The sequence below is a fragment of the Cynocephalus volans genome, chromosome 13 (assembly GCF_027409185.1).
Source record: "Cynocephalus volans isolate mCynVol1 chromosome 13, mCynVol1.pri, whole genome shotgun sequence".
NCBI classification, from domain to species: Eukaryota; Metazoa; Chordata; class Mammalia; order Dermoptera; family Cynocephalidae; genus Cynocephalus; species Cynocephalus volans.
The window spans coordinates 33,176,603-33,196,801 of record NC_084472.1 but is presented as its reverse complement, the minus strand read 5'-3'; the positions used below and the strand labels follow the sequence as shown (position 1 = coordinate 33,196,801).

Sequence of the window (20,199 nt, the reverse complement as noted above, 5' to 3'; positions counted from 1 at the left end):
ACAGACATCCTTCGTGCCCCTGATACCTTGCAATCAGTGGAAAATTAAATGTTCAAGGTGGGGAGGCCTATTTCATGCTTTTACAGCTTTCAGCAGAGTAAAAGCCTAGGACTCAGGAGGCCTAATTATGTGGGCATGAACAAGCCGTCTCCCAGGACCTCGGTTTCCTCATCTGTAGGTTGGGCATCATAGTACCTGCCCAGACAGCCTTGCAGATGTGTTAGGAGGATAAGATGAGAGAATTAATCTGATGGCACTTTGAAAAGTATAAAGTGCTGTGCTCACCTGCCAGGGAAGTTTGACAATTTAGTCTTACTATGGTGACTATGGCTTCCTGAGGTTTCCCCTAACTTAAGGGAGAGAAAACTGGCTGCATTACAAAATGAAACCACAAAATTAAGGGACGATAAGCCCACCAGGAAAAGAAGCGTTCATTTTCAGCACCATGACTTCTCTGTCAGTCAATAGGCCAGTTTCATTGGGCACCTACTGTATGCCAGGGAATGAGCTGGATGGCGGCCAGAGGATGAATAAGGCTCTGTCAGGAAGAGTGCTGGCCCATTCCCACCCCTGGCTCACCTCTGACACCCCCCCCCCAATGGTATCTGGAGTCCTTGCCTCCCCTTACTGACTTACTAGCACAGGCCTCCAGCAGCCAGGACTAGGGACACTGTCTCCAGAGCCAGGATTGAAGGAGGAAGCCAGGGAGGGATGGTGGCAGAAGCAGGGGGTGAGGTGGCCTCACCCAGAGATGCCTACAGCTATAAAAAGCTCTGGCCCCACCTTCAGACCAAGTGAGAACTGCTAATATGAGCGCCTGCCCTGGCCCTGCTGAGATCCAGCACTTCCCCTGGGGGGTGAGGACCCTGGAGGGGGGTTCACTTTTGCTCATTCCTGGCAGGTAGCAACTTGAGGGGGCCTGACAGACCACCCCCTTATCTACCCGGAGGAGACCAAGGCCAGGAGGGGATGTCTCACAGCAACCTAAAAGTGTGTGAAGTAGGAAAACAGACCCCCATTTCCCTCCATTCCCCACTCAGCACCTTCCCACCCTGCCCAGCAGGTGCTCTGTAGGTGCACAGACTGCTTCTACAGCCTTTTGTTTGCAAAGTAGGCCCTAAATCCTAGTGATCCGGGTCAGTTTCTGCACTGGACTGGATTCATGCCTGGCTGTAGGTTTTGTTGAACGCCCCAGCAGACTTGAGCTTGTTGTGAGCTACACACCATCCTTGCTGCTCCAACCCTCCCACCCCGAGGTGTGTGGGGTGGGGGTGGAGGACCTTCTGCAATGCTATTACAGTATTTGCATTTATATGAGGCACAGACCCCAAGTCTCCAGTCTCTGGGTGCTTTTACAACCCTGTGTATACATAATTTATTTTTGTTGCTATTTAATCAGTCTCCGTGTTGAGATGAAAAGTTTCCAAGGCGCCCCAGGTTATTATGCAACTTTCAATTCCACCAGCATTGACTGAGCGGATGGGCCCCCAGCCCCAGCTCAGCTGCAAAGGGGGGGGCCAGGGTCTGGCCAGGGGCCGTGATTTTTGACCCAGGGTGAGGTGGCCAAAGGCAGGGACAGAGCCAAGGTTCATCTTCCAAGAGGGGCAGCCGGCAGGGGAGTGGGCAGAGAGAGTCAGACAGATGGCAGAGGAGGAAAGGCCTGAGATGAAGGGTGTGGTCAGTGGAGGGAATCAGCTGGACTTTTGCCTTCAGAGTCAGGAGACTGAGGGGCTGGACAGGGACTGGAGAAGCTAAGTGGAAGGGAGGAACTGCAGATGGGTGCCTGACACAGGAGTCAGGGAGGGAAGGACAATGCCAAGTGTGAAGCCTTGGAGGACAACCCCTGCACATGGCCATGGGGGCCCCAGGCTCACCCGATCTCCACTTCAAATCATTTGTGGAATGTTGTGGGTTATAAATAACCAAACAAAGAGGCAGTGGTGTGAGCAGAAGTTCTTGCATCTCTGCTAGAGCTGAAGGCTTGGGAAGAGAACAGTCCCTGCATGGGGTGGCACTGCCCACTGGAAGCTTCAGGACCCCTGACATCCATATGCAGCAGACGCACACACAGGCACACTCAACTGTACACAAAAATGCATGTAGACACACAGATAAGCAAAGACACAGGCACTCATAGGCATGCATACACTCACAGACATGCACACACAGACACACCCAACTGTACATAAAGATGCATGTGGACACACAGACATGCAAAGACACAGGCACTCATAGGCATACGTACACACTCACAAACATGTACTCAAACATGTATAGACACACACGGACACAAAATACACTGGTAACTGTAAACAAGCACACACAAATGTACACAGACCCAGAGCACACACACAGGCATGTACATAACTCCCAGGCACGCACATGCACACACAGACTTATCTGTGCACCTTCCCAGCCCTCGGGAGTCCCTCGGTGGCTGGCCATGCCTGTGGGGGCAGGGTCCTCATTACAAGGGCAGGTTGGCTGGAGAGTGGGAGAGCAGGAAGAGGGAAGAAGCAGCCTGTCAGGAGTCGCAGGTGTCCAATAGCAAGGTAGAGACTAACACTTCAGGACAAATACTCAGGAACACCCACTGTGTAGCCAGTGATACCCCCAGCCCCGGTATAGAGTAAGCAGTCACCAAGTGTTATGACACGCCTTGCCAAGCCAGGAGGGAGGGCTCTCTCCCAGGATGCAGCGGGAGACACGTGGGCACCTAGGCTTCCCCAAGGACATCTGTTGAGCCTCAGCAAACTTTGCTGGGAGCCATGACTCTGGGTCCTGGGTATCCAGGTGAAAGGGACATCATCTATGCCCTCCGTGGCCAGCTGAGTTCAGTAAGTACTTGCTGTGTGCCCTCTGGATGTCAAAATAATGTTGAGGGGATACAGAGATAAGCCAGTCACAGACCCAGCCATCAAGGAGCCCAGAGCCCGAGGGTTACAGGCTTGGGGGAGGGATCAGGTACACCTCTTCCAGCAATGCTGCCACTGCTCAAAACACATGGGAAAGCTGCTTTAGGAGTCTCCTTCAGGTCCCCTTGTCCCACGTAACTCTACCAACAGCAGACGTTCTTCCTTTGAGTGCAGATTTAAAGTTGATAAATAACTGAAATTTGGGGGGATTAGATGATCCTATTTGGGAAAACTGAAAGAATGAGTCCCGCAAAGGCTTATGTGTCTCATTAACTGTACCGGAGTTGGCAAAGCTCCTCTGGATGTGTGAATTCTGATCCACCTACTGTGGAGTGACACCTCACAGATCCTTGAAAACACAGTTGCACCTCAAAAGATACACTCACATAGAAATACCCCTCTGCTTAGCGCCTCCTTCCTTACAGTCAGAAGACATCTGCTTGACAACATCCCTGGAGGCCCACTGTGTGTTGAGAGATCATTTTTCAGAGGAGGGACAGAGACCCCAAGCAGGGACATTACTTCACCTACTTCACCTATCCCCTGCCCACCTCTGGCTCATCACCCAAATGACAGCTGGCCAAGTCCAAGCTCCAGATCCACACCACCCCCCTCCTTCCCCTCTCCATGCATTCCTGAGGACTCAGCCACTGGCCAAATCTTTTATTTTCCTCTCATCACCCTGATTATTCCCTGTTTAATTAAAATTTGTTTCAGCTAATAGGCCTTAAATTAGTATTTTCAAATATTGACATCTACAAGACCCTCATTCATTATTTTCAAAAGCTCTAGGGCTAATTGCTTTATCACCCTCCAATTAATTACTCATTCACTGGACAGGTAGCCACCGCACCCAGAACATGGGTGAACATACTCGTAGGTAGGCAAAGCTGCACATAGAACAGATGCACACAAACATGCGTGCCTATGTGCACACACGCGCACACACACACATGCTCTAGACACTTTCCCCAGTAGAAGTCAGGCCTAGTGGAGACGGAGCCCCTGTCTGTCTCTCAATCACACAGAGAACTTTGCAGGACTGGGGGTCTCAGGGTCCCCTCCTCTTTACTCTCCCTTCAGTGCAGGGAACAGCAACACTAAGAGTAGATGCCCAGGGCTGAGGAGGGTCCCAAGGATGGCAGCCGGAGCTAGTGACTCAGGGCCTTGAGAAGGAAGGGAGGCCCTTGAAGGCCTAACTAAGAGAGTGATACCTCCTTGGGGGTCAGGGGGGATCCACAGGCAAGAGTACAGGGGATCAGGGTCAGACGAGAGCTGCAGAAAGGGACAGGTCAGAACTGTAAGAGTCCCCAGAGGCCACAGGGAGGGTGTCAAGGGTCAGATCCAGGTTGGCTTCCCTTCACAGCTCCTCAGAGGGACCTAGCTGGGAACATCAGCAGATCCAGGAAGGTTCTGGAACAGTCTACAGAGCAAATCTCCCGTACAGCTGTGGGAGGAGCTGGGGTTGGGGAAGTGTGTGTCTACCTGTGGGGGCCTATCAGGAAGGGATCCCCTATTGTTCACAAACATAACCCCCTGTGCTGTTTCCTACCTGGGTTATTGAAACCAATGACCCTGCTCAGCTGCTTTGGGTTGGAGGAGGTGAGACCCACTTCCAGCTGATGGAAGGAGAAGGCCCCACCAGAGCAAGGATCTTCTTCCCAGACTGTGCTCCAGGCTGTTGGGACTGTGGGGCTTCCGCCAGGGGTGCCCAGTGTCCCCATCTGTGTCCCTGCTGCTGCCAGCACCGCCAAGTCTGAGCTCTGCCTGCAGAGTGGCTGGATGGACACGGCCCCCTTGATCGGCACTTGGCTTTTTTTTTTTTTTAATTCTTGTAAACAGTCTGGAGTGATTGGGATTAAAGTCTCTGCAAGGCACTGGTATCGCTTTTCGGGAGAGCCAAGTAATCCACGGGGATTAAAGAAGCAGCCGTGCTCATCTCTCACAAATGAATATCTGTCAGAGGCATTGACCTGTTAAAATAATGAATTTAATGTGCAGCAAACCGCACATGGCAGTGGCGACGCAACATGGCCTGGCAAATTGTTTTCCACGTGTTCTGACGAGACTTTTAAGGGAACAGGCTGCCCAGGCAGGTGGCCCCACCCCCAGCCCTCTGCACCAAGCCCGAACCCAGCTCCCCTGATGCTGCAGAAATGATCCACCCCACCCTAGGCCACCTACTCAATTTTCTGTGGGTTCCTTATCGGTTTTGTGGGCCATTGTGGCTTCTCCAGTGGCTCTCCCCCACGTGGTCCTCAGTGAGGCCCGGTGTGGCCCTAGGCGCCTCCATAAAGCTCCGTCACAGGACAGTCTGCCCAGCTCCAACCCCTAGGACCAGAGCTGGGGGTTGCAAAGGCAGGCACCCAGACTAATGCTCTCCTTTTGCGTAAGAGGAAACTGAGGTCCAGAAAGGGGACCTGACTTAGTCACCTAGAGTGTCTGTGGCAGTCAGAGGACCAGCATCCTGCTATTCTGCCCCTGCCCCATTCTCTACCCCTCCCCTGCTTCTGGGGACACTGAAAATGGCAGTTTGGGCTGCCATGTGACAGCAGAAATCGAGGCTCTCTCAGTGGTAGAATCACGGACCCAAACACAGGAGTGGGAGGGAGGTGGCCGGGCAGCCGGAGTAAGAGCCAGCCCCAGCCTCCCCACAGCCAGGCCCCACTCTTGGGGCAGGTCCAGCTGGGAACTGAGGAGCCTGTCCTGTGCCACTGACAGCCACAGCCAGAGTCAGAACCACACTGACCTGAGGGCAGGGGCTGTAGCAGGGGCTGTGTTCTGGCCTGACCCCAGTGGCCACTGCCGTCACTGCCAACATACCTTCAGCTCCTCCAGACACTGTCCACAGCAGACGTGGCAGAGGAGCCGGTTCCTCCCTCACCAGTGTCCTCTCTGGGGAATGAAGGCCCTACTCCAGTGCCTAACAGAGAACCAGTGTATGACAAAAGCCCCCTCAACAGGCAGCCCTCGATGGTGACATGCCCATCTTCCAAGGTGCCTCCAAGATGGCAAGGACGGTGGCCCAAGGGCTTTTGCCAAGAAGCTTTAGCTTTTGCAGATGCAGATGGACACGCCTGCATCAGGGAGCCAGCTCTGCCCCTGGAGCTCTCCCAAGGACCCCATTCTTTTTTTTTTTTTTTTAATTTATCAGTATACAATGTAGTTGATTTTCGTGTCCCTTTACCAATTCCTCTTTCCCCCCTCCCTCTCCCCCCTCCCCCCCACATCAACATCATATCTGTTCACTTGCCAAGGGCCCCATTCTTTCCTTTCTTGAATCCCCATGAAGTTTCTCCTGGTCCATGAGTGCGTAGTGGCTGCTCTAATGAGGCAATTACAGACAACTTGGTAGAGAGGCATGGCGCCTTCTTTTCTCTTCTTCCTTTTATTTTTTTAAAGAAATCATTTGATTATGAGTTTTCCAGGCCTCAGGTGTTGTAATGTAGCATGTATTCATAAACCCACAGTCAGGTGGCCATCTGGAAGGCAGGGGGGCTCTTGATGCAGCCACCTCTCAGAGACCCCTTAGTCATCCTCCCTGGGGCCAGCTTCCTGTCTGCAGCCAACTGCGCAGGGAGAGGGTTAGGATGCTGGGAGGGCTTTGTTTTCTTTGTTCCAAAGCTAAGATCCTACTGGACACGTACCCAGCAACCCCATTTCAACCTGCAGGCCTCCAGTCCTGTCAGCAGCCCACACACAGTGCACGTGGCCTCATGGTCACATGATCCACTCACCCAGTCATGGCCAAGAGCCTTCAGGTTGCCCAGCTCTGGGCTTGGAAGGACAGGAAACATAGAGAGTTGCAGTAAGTTATTCTGATCCTCCCAAGTCCCAAAGTCTACTTGGATATCACACATTCACACGTGACAACTGGGTCCCATGATGAGATAGGATGTGACCAAGTGCCCAGAGAGGAGCACAGGCTTTGAGAAATGAGGAGTGTCAGGAGCCAAGAGCTTTCTCTGGGGACAGCAGTGGTCAGAGCGTGCTGTTGAAGAGGGGCAGGAGGGACCAGTGCCGATCAAGGGCCAGACGTGGGAGGCAGAGAGGTTGCACTTGGGTGTGAAAGAGCAGAGCAAGGGACAGCAGGAGGTGGCGAGAGCATAGCAGGTTCAGTAGGGTCTGGAGCCCAATCCCTGGACTTGGGGGCATGGGCGGGGGGAGTCTGCACCTCCTCTTCTAGCCAGAATGGAGGAGGCGTGAGAAGGGGCAGGGGGTGGAGGCAGCTGGAGCTGGGCTGGGTACGAAGCTGGTAACTGTCTGGCTGGGGAACCCGCAGGGGGCGGTTGTGCTTCCTCAGCCTCTGGTCCCCACTGTGGCCACAGGCATTGCTACTAGCAGCTGGGAAGCCTTACCCCAGGCTGCAGTGAAACCGCACAACCCCTTAGTACTAGCATGGGGAATACTGCTTGTTCACACCATTAGATGTGCTGGGCACCTGCAGCAAGAGGTGCTTGGTTCTGGAGCCAGGTCAAGACCCTCCACGGTGGTCTAGACAGGGTCCATAAGGCTGCTGGGTGGAAATCCAGAGCTCCCTCCCCTCCTGCAGCTCCCCGCATGTCACCAGCAATCCTAGCGCCCCATTCTGAGACCCCTTAATATCCCTCATCCTTGGCAAACCACTACTCCTTAACCCCTTCTCCACTGCCCTTCTCCCCCAAGCTCCCCATGACAGCCCCCTGCTCCTTGGCTCCACATACCTGTGCCCAAGCTGGGCATTTTGTCTTAGAGTTTGTCACTCAGGGTTAAGTTTGCCACCAAATGTTGTATAGGCCCACTAGGGATAAAGTCAAGAGCTTTTAGCTTTAGGCCTAGGCTGAGGGAGCTACCACCAAATCAGACCCTTGCAGGAACCACATAGGAGAGAAGGGAGCTAGATCATTCCAAGTTCATGGCGCAGGAAGTTGTCTCAATAGGCCAGGCAGCATGAGCCCTGGAGGGCTTTAAGGAGGAAAAGACCTCTCCCCAGGACTTAAAAAAGATAGAGGAGGGAGAGGCTCAGAAAACAGGAGATGGCACCGTATATGGTCAGTCTGGCATCTGGGTGAGGATCTGTTCCTTATGGAAGGGGGCAGAGCATGACGAGCCCCCTGTGAAAGATCTCTGAGCCGGTCAGCCAGTCTCCCGAAAGCCTTCCAAAGCCATTCTCCTGAAGGTTCTGAGTGGAGAGATGAGGAAGAAGAGGATAGACATCTTCGTCTCCTTTGCCAGAGGGCTTGGGGATGAGTGAGGGGGTGGCCTCAGGAGACAGAGGCTATTGCCAAGACTTTGATACCTTCACTATTTTGGTTTCCCAGTAGAACAGCTTCACCTACCTGCTATCGCTGGGTTTGCCCTGAGGACTCGGAGAAGAAGAACAAGGCCCATGACCTGGGGATTGTAGGAAGGAGTCACCCCACTTTCTGCCAGGAAAGTATTCAAGGGTGCTGCATCATGCCCACCTTCTGCCAACCTTGTCTCTGAGCTCCCCTGCAAGTCCACCTCTTTCTCCACCTCCTCCAAGCAGCTTTCCCATCCCATTCTGCCCCCATAGGGACTCCCTGCCTTGTGAAAACCAGTCCCGCACCAGAGGGACTCCCACCACACAGAGACCTGAGGCCTCTGGTCAAGTCCTCAGTACTGTTTATTTCACAAGGAAGACACTTGCAGCCCAATTAGGCCTGGATGAGCCGAGGACAGGGCCCACCGTGTCTGCTTCCATTGCCCCCAGCCCACCTTCCTGGAACCCTCAGCACTGCACTGGGGTGTTTCATCGACTTGTCTTGAGCTGACGAGGCAGCCCCTTGGGGTGTGGGGAGGGGTCTTCTCTAACTGGAGGACCTCCACCATGTTTAGGGAGTGCTAGCTGCTCCTATACCTTTCCCAGCCCTATCAAGCAGCAGGGAAAGTGGTTTGGACACGAGGCAGAGGTCTGGGCACTGTGCTGGTCCTCTGAAGAGAAGAGAGAGGTTTGGGGGTGGGCTGTGCTCATTGCAAGAGATGGGAGCAGGAGCATTTGTGGGTCTTTTCTTCCAGGAAAATAAGGCAGGGGATGACTTAGGAGACTTTTTCATTGAGAGGACCAGGAATGGGGGTGGTCTCTGGCCAGTTTCCTTGGCAGAACATGGCAAGAACATATGGCTTTCCTATAGCCATGAATGTAACCAGGGCAGCCATACAAAGGCAGCATACCCTACCCAAGGCTCTCTGCCACTCTCACTCACGTGTGGGCATGTGTGTGCATGTGTGTGTGCATGCATGTGCCTGCACACACACACACACACACACACACACACACACACACACACTTCCCCACACACACACTCCCCCACACACAACACACACATTCACTCTCACGTTCTTCTCCAGGTACCGCTACTCCCGCCTCCAGGCTCCCAGGCTCCTCTCCCAGTTCCCCCACTTATTCCTGACACTTGCAGGGCCTGACTCTGCCTTTTGAATGCTGCATTAATAAGGGCAGGGGTTTGGAGTCAAAGTTACAAGGAGTGTGAAGAAAGAGGGAAGCTGGGAACAGTAGGCTCCCCCTGCCTCCCTGATAAATGTCTTTCTTGTTTCACTGACAGCCTGGCCACAGCAGGGAAGGGCAGCTGTTTCTCTTAATGGCCACAAGGGTGGCCACAGGCTGGCCATCACAGCCATCCCCCCACCCCCTGCTGCCCTCTCAGGTGCCACATGAGGCCTGGAGTCTGGTCCCTGCTCAGGCCCTGACCCTTTCTGTGATCTTGGGGAAATCACCTTCCTCCTAGACTCGGTTTCCTCACCTGTGTCATGGAGGTCATAACTTGTTGCCACAGCATGGCACTGAGTGGCATGTCTTACAGCAAGAGGGATTTAAGTTAGACATGAAGGACTGGCTTTGGAAAATGAGAGTTCTGAAGGGCTCGGCTCCAAGAGTATCTTTTCTGCATGTTTGCTCACATTCTGCTGCTTTCTAAAAAGATAATGGTGTGGCTGATGGGAGGGAGGTGTGAAGATTACCTTCCGAGGAGAGAATGAGGCTGTGCTAATCCACACTGACTGAGGAAGGGTTGGATTCACCTCTGAGGTTTTCAGCTCACATTTCACAGGCTGCATGTGACTGTCCTGGGGTGACTTGGCCGTTCATTGGCTCCACAAGCCCATTCTTTACGGATGGAGCAAAGATCGGGCTCAGTCACCCTGACGCCTGAGTCTCCGATCCATTTATCACTCGGTGGGCTCCACTGAGCCCCACCGTTTGGTAAGGCCTTAAGGACTCTGAGGAAGGGGGACACGTGGCCACAGCAGCAGGCAGCGGGTCACTGTCTGCCTGGGCGACATGACTCACACGCATGACACAATCGAGAGCAGGGGGTGGCTGTTAATCACAGCAGGAGGCTGGGGTTTGCACTCCAAGGGCTGCTCCTCCATTTCAGGCAGAGGTGCGTGTAACTGGCGTGCATAGCTAAAGCACTAAGCTTTGTGGGGCCCAGGGTGGCAGTGATGAGGCCACCCTGTGTTCAGAAGGCTACAGAGCCCCACGGCCCCTGCCGCCAGGCCAGCCAGAGCACAGAGAGGGAGAGAAGGCAGCTGAGTGAGAAGAGCTTTGGCCTGGGAGCCCGGAGACCTGTGTTCTGGTTCCAGCCCCTCCACCCGCCCCCCAGGGTTCCCAGCACAGATCCCACCCCCACCCTTTTGCTCACATAGTTTCACGCACTTCTCTCTCTCTCGTCACTCAGTTCAGGTCCCACCTCCTACACAGAGCCTTTCCTGAGGGTTCCGTTCACAGCCATCCTTCCCCAGCACACCACACTCACTACATCATTCACTCCTCACAGGAAGCCCGTGCTGTGAGTGCTGTCATCCTCTTCTACCAGATACAGAAACGGAGGCGCCCAGACGTTCAGAGGCTGCCCAGAGTCACACAACTAGTGAGGGGTGGAGCTGCGACTTGCCCTGGGGGTCTGGCTGTGGGATCTGCTCCCTAACCATTAGGAAACACTGCCTCTCACAGCTACTGCCTGCCTCAGGCACTGGACCTGAAGTAGCCCCTGCAGCTCCTTCTACTTTGAGGGCCGTGGTCCCCCCACTGCATGGCAGGCCACTTGCAGGCCAGGACAGGGGTTGGGTGGCTTCGGTCTGCATCCCTGCCCTAGGCCTACCAAAAAGGCCTGCCCACATGTCAAAAGCATGTGGATCAATGTGTTGTTGGATACAAAGAGCAGATGGTGGTTCACATGACAGCTAGACTCAGTGGCAAGAACCCCAAAGTGGCTGTTTTGTGAGTCCTTCACAGAGGACACCCTTCCCACTGACCCTCTGCCACCACCAGACTTGATTCCTCTCCAGGATCCTCACTGTGACCCAGTCCAGGCTGAGGCCAGGGCTCCTGATGAGGAGCAGATGAGCCCGGATCCAGCAGGACCGGTTCTCTCTTTGTCCTGGAAAAAATCCTGCAGGGACCCTCCAAGTGTAGAGCAGACCCTGTCCTCCCCTGGCTCCTCCACTTTTGGTGCCAGAGGGAGTTCCTAAGGGTTTTGTGGTCTTCACTCAGCCTTCTCCACCTGCTAGGGAGAGGGCAGCCAAGCTGACCGTCTGACCAGCGTCCCCTGACCACACCCTGAGGCAGCTCCTTGGGCCTCTCCCCAGTGGGGACTCCAAGCTGTCTCTTTCCTTGAGCCCTTCCTACAGGAAGGGTGGGATGGGGTCCCCACCCATCTTCCAGGAATGGGGCAGATCCTTCCAGACTAGACATTCTCAGGCTTGGCCCCATTCTAGTTCCCAGTGTTCCTGAAACAGGTGTACAGTATGAGGTTTCTTTGGGGTCACATACATCAACTCTGGCCCCATCTCCCCTGCCTTTTTTCCTGATTCACAGAGTGCCAGTGGTTCCCTGAGTAGAACATTCCGGAAGAACTAACCTCCTCCCCAGTACATCTTTCTTTTTTTTTTGATGACCGGTAAGGGGATCTTAACCCTTGACTTGGTGTTGTCAGCACCACGCTCAGCCAATGAGCAAACCGGCCATCCCTATATAGGATCCGAACCCGTGGCCTTGGTGTTATCAGCACCGCACTCTCCCGAGTGAGCCACGGGCCAGCCCTCCAGTACATCTTTCTTGAGTTCTGACTACAAAAGATACATCTGGAATCATTTTTTAATGCAATTTCATCACTTAAAAGGGCAATTTATTTGTAAACCCATGTACTCAAACATAGAAAAGTAAAACCAATATTGATTAAGAATGGGCCCATATGTTCCGTAACATTAATTGAGCACCCACCCCCTCCCCCCCAGGCTCTGTGCTAGGTGCTAAGGAAATAAAGAGGAATAAGGCAGCATGCCACCCTTGAGGAAGGCAGGGCCCTACATCCCTGAACTCACTGCTGGACTCCCAAGCTGCAGCTGTCAAAGGGAGCCTGCAGGTCCCTCCCCACTTGTCTGCAGAAGTTCACCTACCATGTGCACCAGTACTGTGCTAGGCACAGGGCAGCATGAACCAGCAGCAGCGTACTCCAGAAGGAATTGTGAAGCGCACTAACTTTGCTCAGACAGAAAGCCTGGCTCCCAGGGAATGCACCTGCCCACTGACAGCAGGCTCCCATTCAATGATGGAGAAGCAGTGGGCCTTTGGCAATTACTGAATCTCTCTGGGCATTAGTTTCTCCTCTTAAAAAAACTGATCAGTGAGTTTCTTCCTAGCTGAGAGGTGTTTTACAGTACTTTTTGATTATCCTCAGCAATTCTATGATACAGGCTAAGTATATGTTATTATTTGGAAATGAGGAAAATGTGAGAGAAGCCAAGTAACTTTACCTAGGTCACACAGTGGAGCAGAGCCAGAACCTAAATCTTCTGGGTCCTTCTTCACCGCTCCTTCCAGGGTTAGGTTAGGTGTTCTCTAAAGTCTCCTTCACGTTGAAAATGCTATGACTCAAAGGGATTGAGGCAGGGGCATGCATACGGAGCACAAGTCTAGAAGGCCCTGAAACTACAGTTGGAGGAGGCTCAGAGGGGTCCGGGTGGTCCTGAGCAAGGGAGAGCAGACCACTGGAGAGACAAACACCAAGAACAAGTGGGGAGGACACTCCAGCTGCTCCTGGTGTATGAGGGCACATCAGTCAGGCCTGCCTGTGCTGGACCAAGGTTGAAATGTCCATGCTGCATAGTAATTAGATTTTTCAACCATGTTCCCCCTCTGGTTTATTATCCAGCAGTAATTACCACCAGCAGAGCTGGGTGCTGGAGCTGCTCACCTTCCCCAACCACATGGGATTCAAGATTGTTGGGAGGGGACAGAAAAAGAGACAGGGAGGGGACAAAGTTGAGGTCTTTGATCAGACTACTTTTGCCTTGAATTTCCATAATGCCCTTAATTGGTGGCACTTCCAGGACAGCAAGCATCCCAAGGGAGTGGTCAGGTACCAGCCTTTGAACTGAGGGTTAAAAGCAAGTGTTCAGGAACTTGGGGCTTACCTGGCCCCAAAACATCCTTTAAACCCACAGGCTAGCAACCACATGACTTGTTATGAGCAGGCAACATTTCTTAGCCTGTCCCTCTGTGGGTCTTGGCTCTGAGTGGTCTTTGCAGGGAGACAGGGATGTCCAGAGAATGTTATGGCAGCTGCTAGAGTGGGCGGGATTGGTGGGGTCAGGAAGTGACCAAGATTAGGATCAGACTGAGCTCTGTGGTATGGCATCTGTCGCCCTGTCCTACTGGCTCTGTCTCTTCCTGTTGTCCTGGTGGACTTCAGAGGAGGACATTTCCTGAGAATTGTTCCAGCTACTGGTCAGATGCTGGAAGAGGCACCTCCCTAGATCACTGCAAGACCCTCCATATAGGCTGCCAAAGGGAGTCAGACTTCACAGGGCCTGCTGTATTTTGCTGGGCAGGACCCTGAGAAGACGTGGGGAGGGACCTTGAACCTGGCAAAAGCTTGTCCACAAGTCAAGTGAGAGGGATAGGCAGGCAGGAAGGGGGAAACAGCAGGGGATCCAGCACATCTCCAGGCCACCACTGGCAAGGAGTTGTGGCTGGGGGGCAGGGAGTGGATGGAGGCAGCAGCCTGCCCCCCTCCCACTCATTGCTGAGCCGCCCTATGGATGGACACATTCACCCCCAGACCCAGCACCCAGCCGGCCCCGCCTCCTGTCCCCCATCAGCCTCCTGCCCCCACAGCCCCATCAGCAGGTCCTGCCCATCCACGAACTGCACGGAGAGAACCACACCTTCGCAGGCTCACCAAGACTCTGTGCAGCCTCACATGACGCAAAGAGACTTCCCTCTGCCCTGTCTTTTCCGTCTTTTTTCTGTTTTTCTCTCTTTTCTTCCTTCCTTTCTTTTTCTTTCCCCTTGAATATTTTTCTTTCACTCTTTTTTCCTCCCTACTTCCTCCTTTCCTCTGCCCCCTCATCCATTCTCCCTTTTACGTTTTGTCTCATCCTCCTTCCTTTCCTTCTCCTACGTCTCTTCCCTCTTCCCTCCCTTTCTCCTCCCCTCTCTGCTCCAGGGAGATGCTGCTGCCCCAGCATGTCCACCTGCCTTGCTGCTGAGCCTACCTGGCTTCAGAGCTGCATTCCTGCCTCCTCGACACAGAGCAGATGTGGCGGGGCATGTGCAGTGTGAGGAGGCAGAGGAAGGCCCTGGCCTGTTAACAGGGCCTGGACGCACTGGATGTCCAGCCTCTCGGTCCTGAAGGCCCAGCCCTGGGCATGATATGTGAGAAGACAGAAGGGCCTCCCAGGCTGCCTAACCAGAGTGGCCAAGGACCCCCTGGGTCCTCTCGTAACAGGCTGATTCCAAGGCCCCAGCCCCAGAGTTCTGATTCAGTGTGTGGGAGGCGGGGCTCCAGCATCTTCCTTTTTAAGGAGCAGACCAGGTGATGTGAAGCAGGTACCAAGATACTGTGGGGAACCTTGGGCTGTGGAGACAAGACGCTCATATGAGAACTGTGTGTGACCAAGCTAAGGGCTGGGGATTTCCAGGAGGGAGCAGGAAGGCTGGAGAAGCAGGGCCCCTGAGGGAGAAGCGCTGGAGCTGCTCTCTGATGGGGAGAAGCTGCATGGGTGTCAGACAAGGGAGGGCTACGGGCAAGAGAAAATTATTTGACTCAAATACTTCACATGGCAGGCAATAAATCGGATGGATGGATGGATGGATGGATGGATGGGTGGGTGGGTAGGTGGATGGGTGGATGGCCTCAAGTGGCCCCAGCAGACCCCTGGGCTCTGCATTGCTCTGGGGTACTAGGTGTCTACGGTTTCAGGCTCTGAGGGACAGGAGACACTCCTCTAACCAGACCTCTTACTCACACACTTGCCACCACCTTTAGCTGTCCTTCCACATTCTGGAAGAGACCAAACAAGGAAGTGAAGGTTAAATATGGCCACTTCCCCCTCTCTGCCCTGCCCTGGGCCCAACATTCAGAGAAGAGTTAAGTGACAGAGCCTCGTTCTCCTGTATGAATTAATAATTGATTCGGTTACAAATCACTAATATTGCAGTAGTCGTGGTGAATAAGGTAATGAATGTGTTCTGTCCAGGGAGTGTCGTGTTGTGAGGATTCAGCTGAAATTATTCATAAATGTGCTACTTTTCCTCATCGCGAACTGCTGCTAGTTTAGCTCTTCTTTTTAATCTTCCCAACCTGTCATGTTGGATGGTGGAAATCGTCGGGCTCCACATACAGTAGAATACGAAGGGGAACTGCCAAGGCCTTATGTCCCATTGCCATAGGCAACAGACACAAAGTGCCTGGAGACCCTTTCCCACTTCTCTTAAAGCTAAAAATAAGACTTTCAAAGAACTTTCTAGATAGGCTCTTGCCAACCTTGTCTCCTTGCTTCTCCATCTGACCCATCCAGCCCTCTTGGCTCAGTTCAGCCATCATTCACCTCATGAAACCTTTCCTGATCCTGCCTGTCAGACATGTTCTCTCTTCCTCCATACCCTCCCCAGAGCACTCCGGCCCTGCTCTTCACTACATTCCATCTTCCCTAGTAGGCTGCAAGTGTCCCAAGAATGGAAGCTGTCTTCTACATCTTTCAGTACAGTAAGAAAGGAAGAAATACTTATAGAATGATTCCACTGGTGGGTAGGCGGGTGGATGGGTGGGTGGACAAATAGATGGGTAGATAGATGGGTGGATGAATGGATGAGGGGATGGGCAAATGGGCGCTAGCATGCCTGCATGCAAGGGTGGGTGGATGGATGCAAGGGTGGGTGGATAGATGGATGAATGGATGGATGGATAGATGAGTAGTGGATGGGTAGACGGATGGATGTAAGGGTGGGTGGATGGATGGATAAATAAATGGATGGATGGGAGAATAAGAAACTTGAAATTGGAATCACACTATTTTCAGCCAATGAGCAAGTGTTTGCCAACTGCCTGCCATACCTTGGCATTTATCTCTGCTATATCAAGTTGGAGAGCAGAAGAGGAAGTGTCAATGACCTGGCACTGAGTGTGTTGGAACAGTATAGTGATGATCAGACTGGATTGGAGAACGGAGAATGGAGATCATGGCATCACAGCTGGCAGACCCTTAGGATAGGCCTTCTGGAGGCTGTAGTGTGTCCCTCACCCTACAAAGGAGACCTGGGGTACAGAGGGTGTAGACACTTAGCTCGACTACACAGCTGTTTGGAGGCAGGCCGGATCCTGGGTCTTCAGATCACCAGATTGTTATTCTTCCTTCACATCAAAGTCCACCACATATGAGGGAGGACAACAGGTTCCTTAGAGCAGAGGAGCAGGGATCTGGAAGGCTGTGGGCCCTGACTGGGAAGGAAGCATTGTCCAAGGGGTTGATGCCCATTCTGCCAAGAGATGGAAGGAGGTGAAATGCTCTCTGAGACCCTGGCAAGTTTTGGTCCACTGGGATTTTTCCCACAACTGGTCCATGGGTCATCTGGATTCGTAGCACAGACTAAAGTGAGACTGCAGAACGAAGGATATCCCAGGAGTGTAGGGCCATGGAGGAATGGGAACAGGAACTGTCTGATTTCCCGTTTTGTCCATCTACCTTCAATCCCTCTATACAAACACATGTCATTCAAATCAAACCTCTCCAACACATGCCGCAACATACCCCTAAAACCTTAGTCACAGAGCTCCAGAGCAAATGCTGACACATCCAGACTCCCCTCCCCCACCGGATGCTCACTGACACAGGTAAACACACTTACAGACACCCACATAAACAAATGCAAAAGTGCACCCCATAAAACACATTTCTCTACACGCAAGTGAACACACACAGACACACAGACATCAAGAAACACACATGCTCATCCAAGGCTTCATTCTGAGTAAGTTATTAAAAATGTAGACATCGCTGGCTCCCAGGGTCAATATGTTGTTTTTAAATTTAAACATGAATTTCCATTTCATTGAGCCTCCAGGGCTAACAAGATGTGCTGTGACAGGAGCAGCTAGCTGGAAAAGGCATGATTGAGGAGCGAACCAATAATGTGTGTGCACAGCCTGGGCGGGGAAGGGAGCCCTCCTCGCCCAGCCCCCACAGCCTGGTCTGAGCCATGGGCAGGCAGTGAGTGTTACTACTACCACCTAACACCGAGTTCTGCCCCAGTTGCCCAACCCCCACTTCCAGAGCTAAGAGAGCAGTGCAATAGCAGAAGAGACATCCATCCCCCAACCCGTCCATACGCCCATGCTTGCTGGACTAAGGACTGCGGAGGTGATGGCCAAAAAAAAAGTGCTGTCTCTGCCCCTGGAAGTTTCCACTCTGATTGGAATAAGGTATATGTCCCAGTGAACTCCAGTGAGGGGGGCCTTCTGTGGGCTCCAGCCATCCCCTCCGCATCTTCAGAAGGTGTCAGACACTCTGGTGTATAACCAGGCCATAAGCAAGCTCGCCCTCCGGGCTATAAATTCTGTGACAGAAGGTATCATATATCTGTCTTGTCCAGCAATGGACGTTCAGAGCCTAACCCACAGTGGGTGCTCCGTGAACATTTGCTGAACTTTAGTGGCATGGAATTGAAATCCCAAAGGCAGACACGGAGGTGTTATGTGGTGGTGCCCTTTCTCATCCCCCAGCACCTGGCTGGCAGCAGTGCAAATAGTTAACCAGTAGGATGGCAAAGAGTGAGCGAGTGAGTGAATTAAAGAAAACTAACACACAGCAAAGAAGGAGGCAGTGAGTGGTCAGGATTTGTTCCAGGAGGAGGTGGGCAGGGGGCAGGTTGCTCTCTCATGCCAAGCAGTTGGAACAGACCCTCTTATGGGAGAACCAGTAGCCAGGAGGGGACCACCTGGGCAGGGCCCCTGGGTGGGAGGGAGGCACCCCATCTGACCTAGGCCTTGAGGGGTTACCCTAGGTGAGCAGGGAGCTGTGCCACTTTCCACCCAGGCCCCTCATCTCCCACCCCCGTGGCCCCTCTCAGTGAGCTGCCAAGCTGGCGCTTGTCTCTGATCCCTGGGGAGAGCCCTGCCTGGTGGCAGCTGTGCTCTGGGCTTCAGAGAACTGCGATTGGGCTGGACTTTGTGGACTCTGTAGGATTTTAAGTATCTTACATGTCTTAAAGTTCTTCCCCCACCAAAGGTGTGAGGGTGAGGAGGACATAGTGGCAGTGTCTCTCATGGATAAGTGGCCCCATGATCTTGCCTCCTGCAGAGGGTTTGGCCAAAGCTGGACCCCCATTCTCCTTCTCGCCATGCTCGCTGTACACATGCCTGCACGCACCCACACACACATGCACACGGGACCAGGAGCCATGGCTAGCGTGGTGTCAGGTTCTATCACGCTCAGTCTCAGCAAGCAGTCACATGCACACATACACACACACATACCTCCCCCACATTGGGATGGTCTCTCCCTCTCTGCCAGACTTTTGAACTGAGGATACATTTTAAGACTCTTCCCTTATAAATCAGGCCATTTGGTTTCTGTCTCTGCAAAGCAGCCCCTTTCCCTGTCTCTGGACCTCATGGAAGCAGAATTCATGAAGGAAGGAGCAGTGCCTGCATGTCAGCTGGACCTTTCAGCTTTCTGTTGGGCCACAAGGCCAGCAGCCACCCAGGGCCCTGGCTGGGGAGTTCACAGACACATGCCCACAGTGGGCCATGGCGAGTTCTCCTCATGTCTGCACAGGAAGGGGGTGTTCCTGCTCACCCACATACCCTAAATCTCACAACCGTGCACACGCAGATGCACACAGATGCAATTGCTGGGCACACACTGAGGCTTCACATGCAGCATCTGTCATCTCCCCCAACAAGTACACAAATGCCAAAACTGAAAGGGCCGGGCTCGGGGACAGCTCCCACCAGCACACACACTGAGACAAGCTGGCACAGCATGTGCAGGGGTGCCCACACATGTACACGAGCACCCAGGCTTGATATCAGGCCCATCACTGGGTTTGCCAACCTGAGGTTGTGGCAGCACAGCTGTGGGGTGGGCAGAGGGCAGGGGCTGCCTGCAGGCCCAAACCTTCAGGTGCCCAGGAACACAGGCCTGGGCCACTGGCCCTTTAAACATCCATTTAAAGCCTCATCTCTCAAATAATTCAGCAGAGGCATCAGCCAAAAGGGCACACTCTCCTTTCCTTGTCTTCAGGAGCAGGAGCAGGAAGGAGACGGGGGAGAGAGTAGATTAATTGGAGCTGGAACACGAGCCAGGGATTGTGTAAGCCTGGCTGCCAGGAGGCAGGGGCGGGGGGCGGGGAGAAGGGGCCACGCTTGCCTCGCTCATCTCCTCTTTCTGTCCTTTATGTGTCATGCCTCTCAAGGACCCCCCACCCATCAGCATGGGGAGGGGCAGCCTTGCTGTCCAGTAAACACCTGAAAACAGCCCAGAGGCCGTCTCTGCCTCCATCATTCACGTTGGCCTTTCTCATGCCAATATTACCAACCAGCCAAAATCTTTCAGGCTGGGCGCAGTGGGGTGGGTGCACATAGCCCTGAAGCAGTGTGTGTGAAGGGTCACTTTGTAAAGCAAATTCTGTCTGTGGTGCCCAGAGGGAGCCCAGCATGGAAGGTGGGGAGGCCTGGGCAGGGTGGAGCAAGAAATCCATCTGTACACTGAGCCTTGGCCCCTGCAGTAGGTCTCAGGTATAGACCCCCAGTCCCTGCTACCTCTGCCCCCTCCTCATCATAGCCTTCAGCTCCCTGCTCCTGCCAGGCTACAAGGGAAGCTCTGCCCAGACCCTGTCTGCCCATTCCCTCCGCCTTCCCTCACTCTGTACTCCCAGTCCTTCCCTGATGCAGCCCCTGCCATAGGCTTCCTGAACCTCGACTGGAGGGGCTGGGCTGGGTCTGCCTGGACCCCTTTTCAGGGCATCCTAGAGCAGGCC

General features: G+C 53.4%; 1 protein-coding gene across 13 annotated transcripts in view; it reads left to right on the top strand.

Annotated features, from left to right (window-relative positions):
- Nucleotides 1–20,199, top strand: part of CELF4 (CUGBP Elav-like family member 4) — a 295,953-nt gene that overhangs the window by 130,629 nt on the left and 145,125 nt on the right. The gene's annotated exons all lie outside the window — the stretch shown is intronic.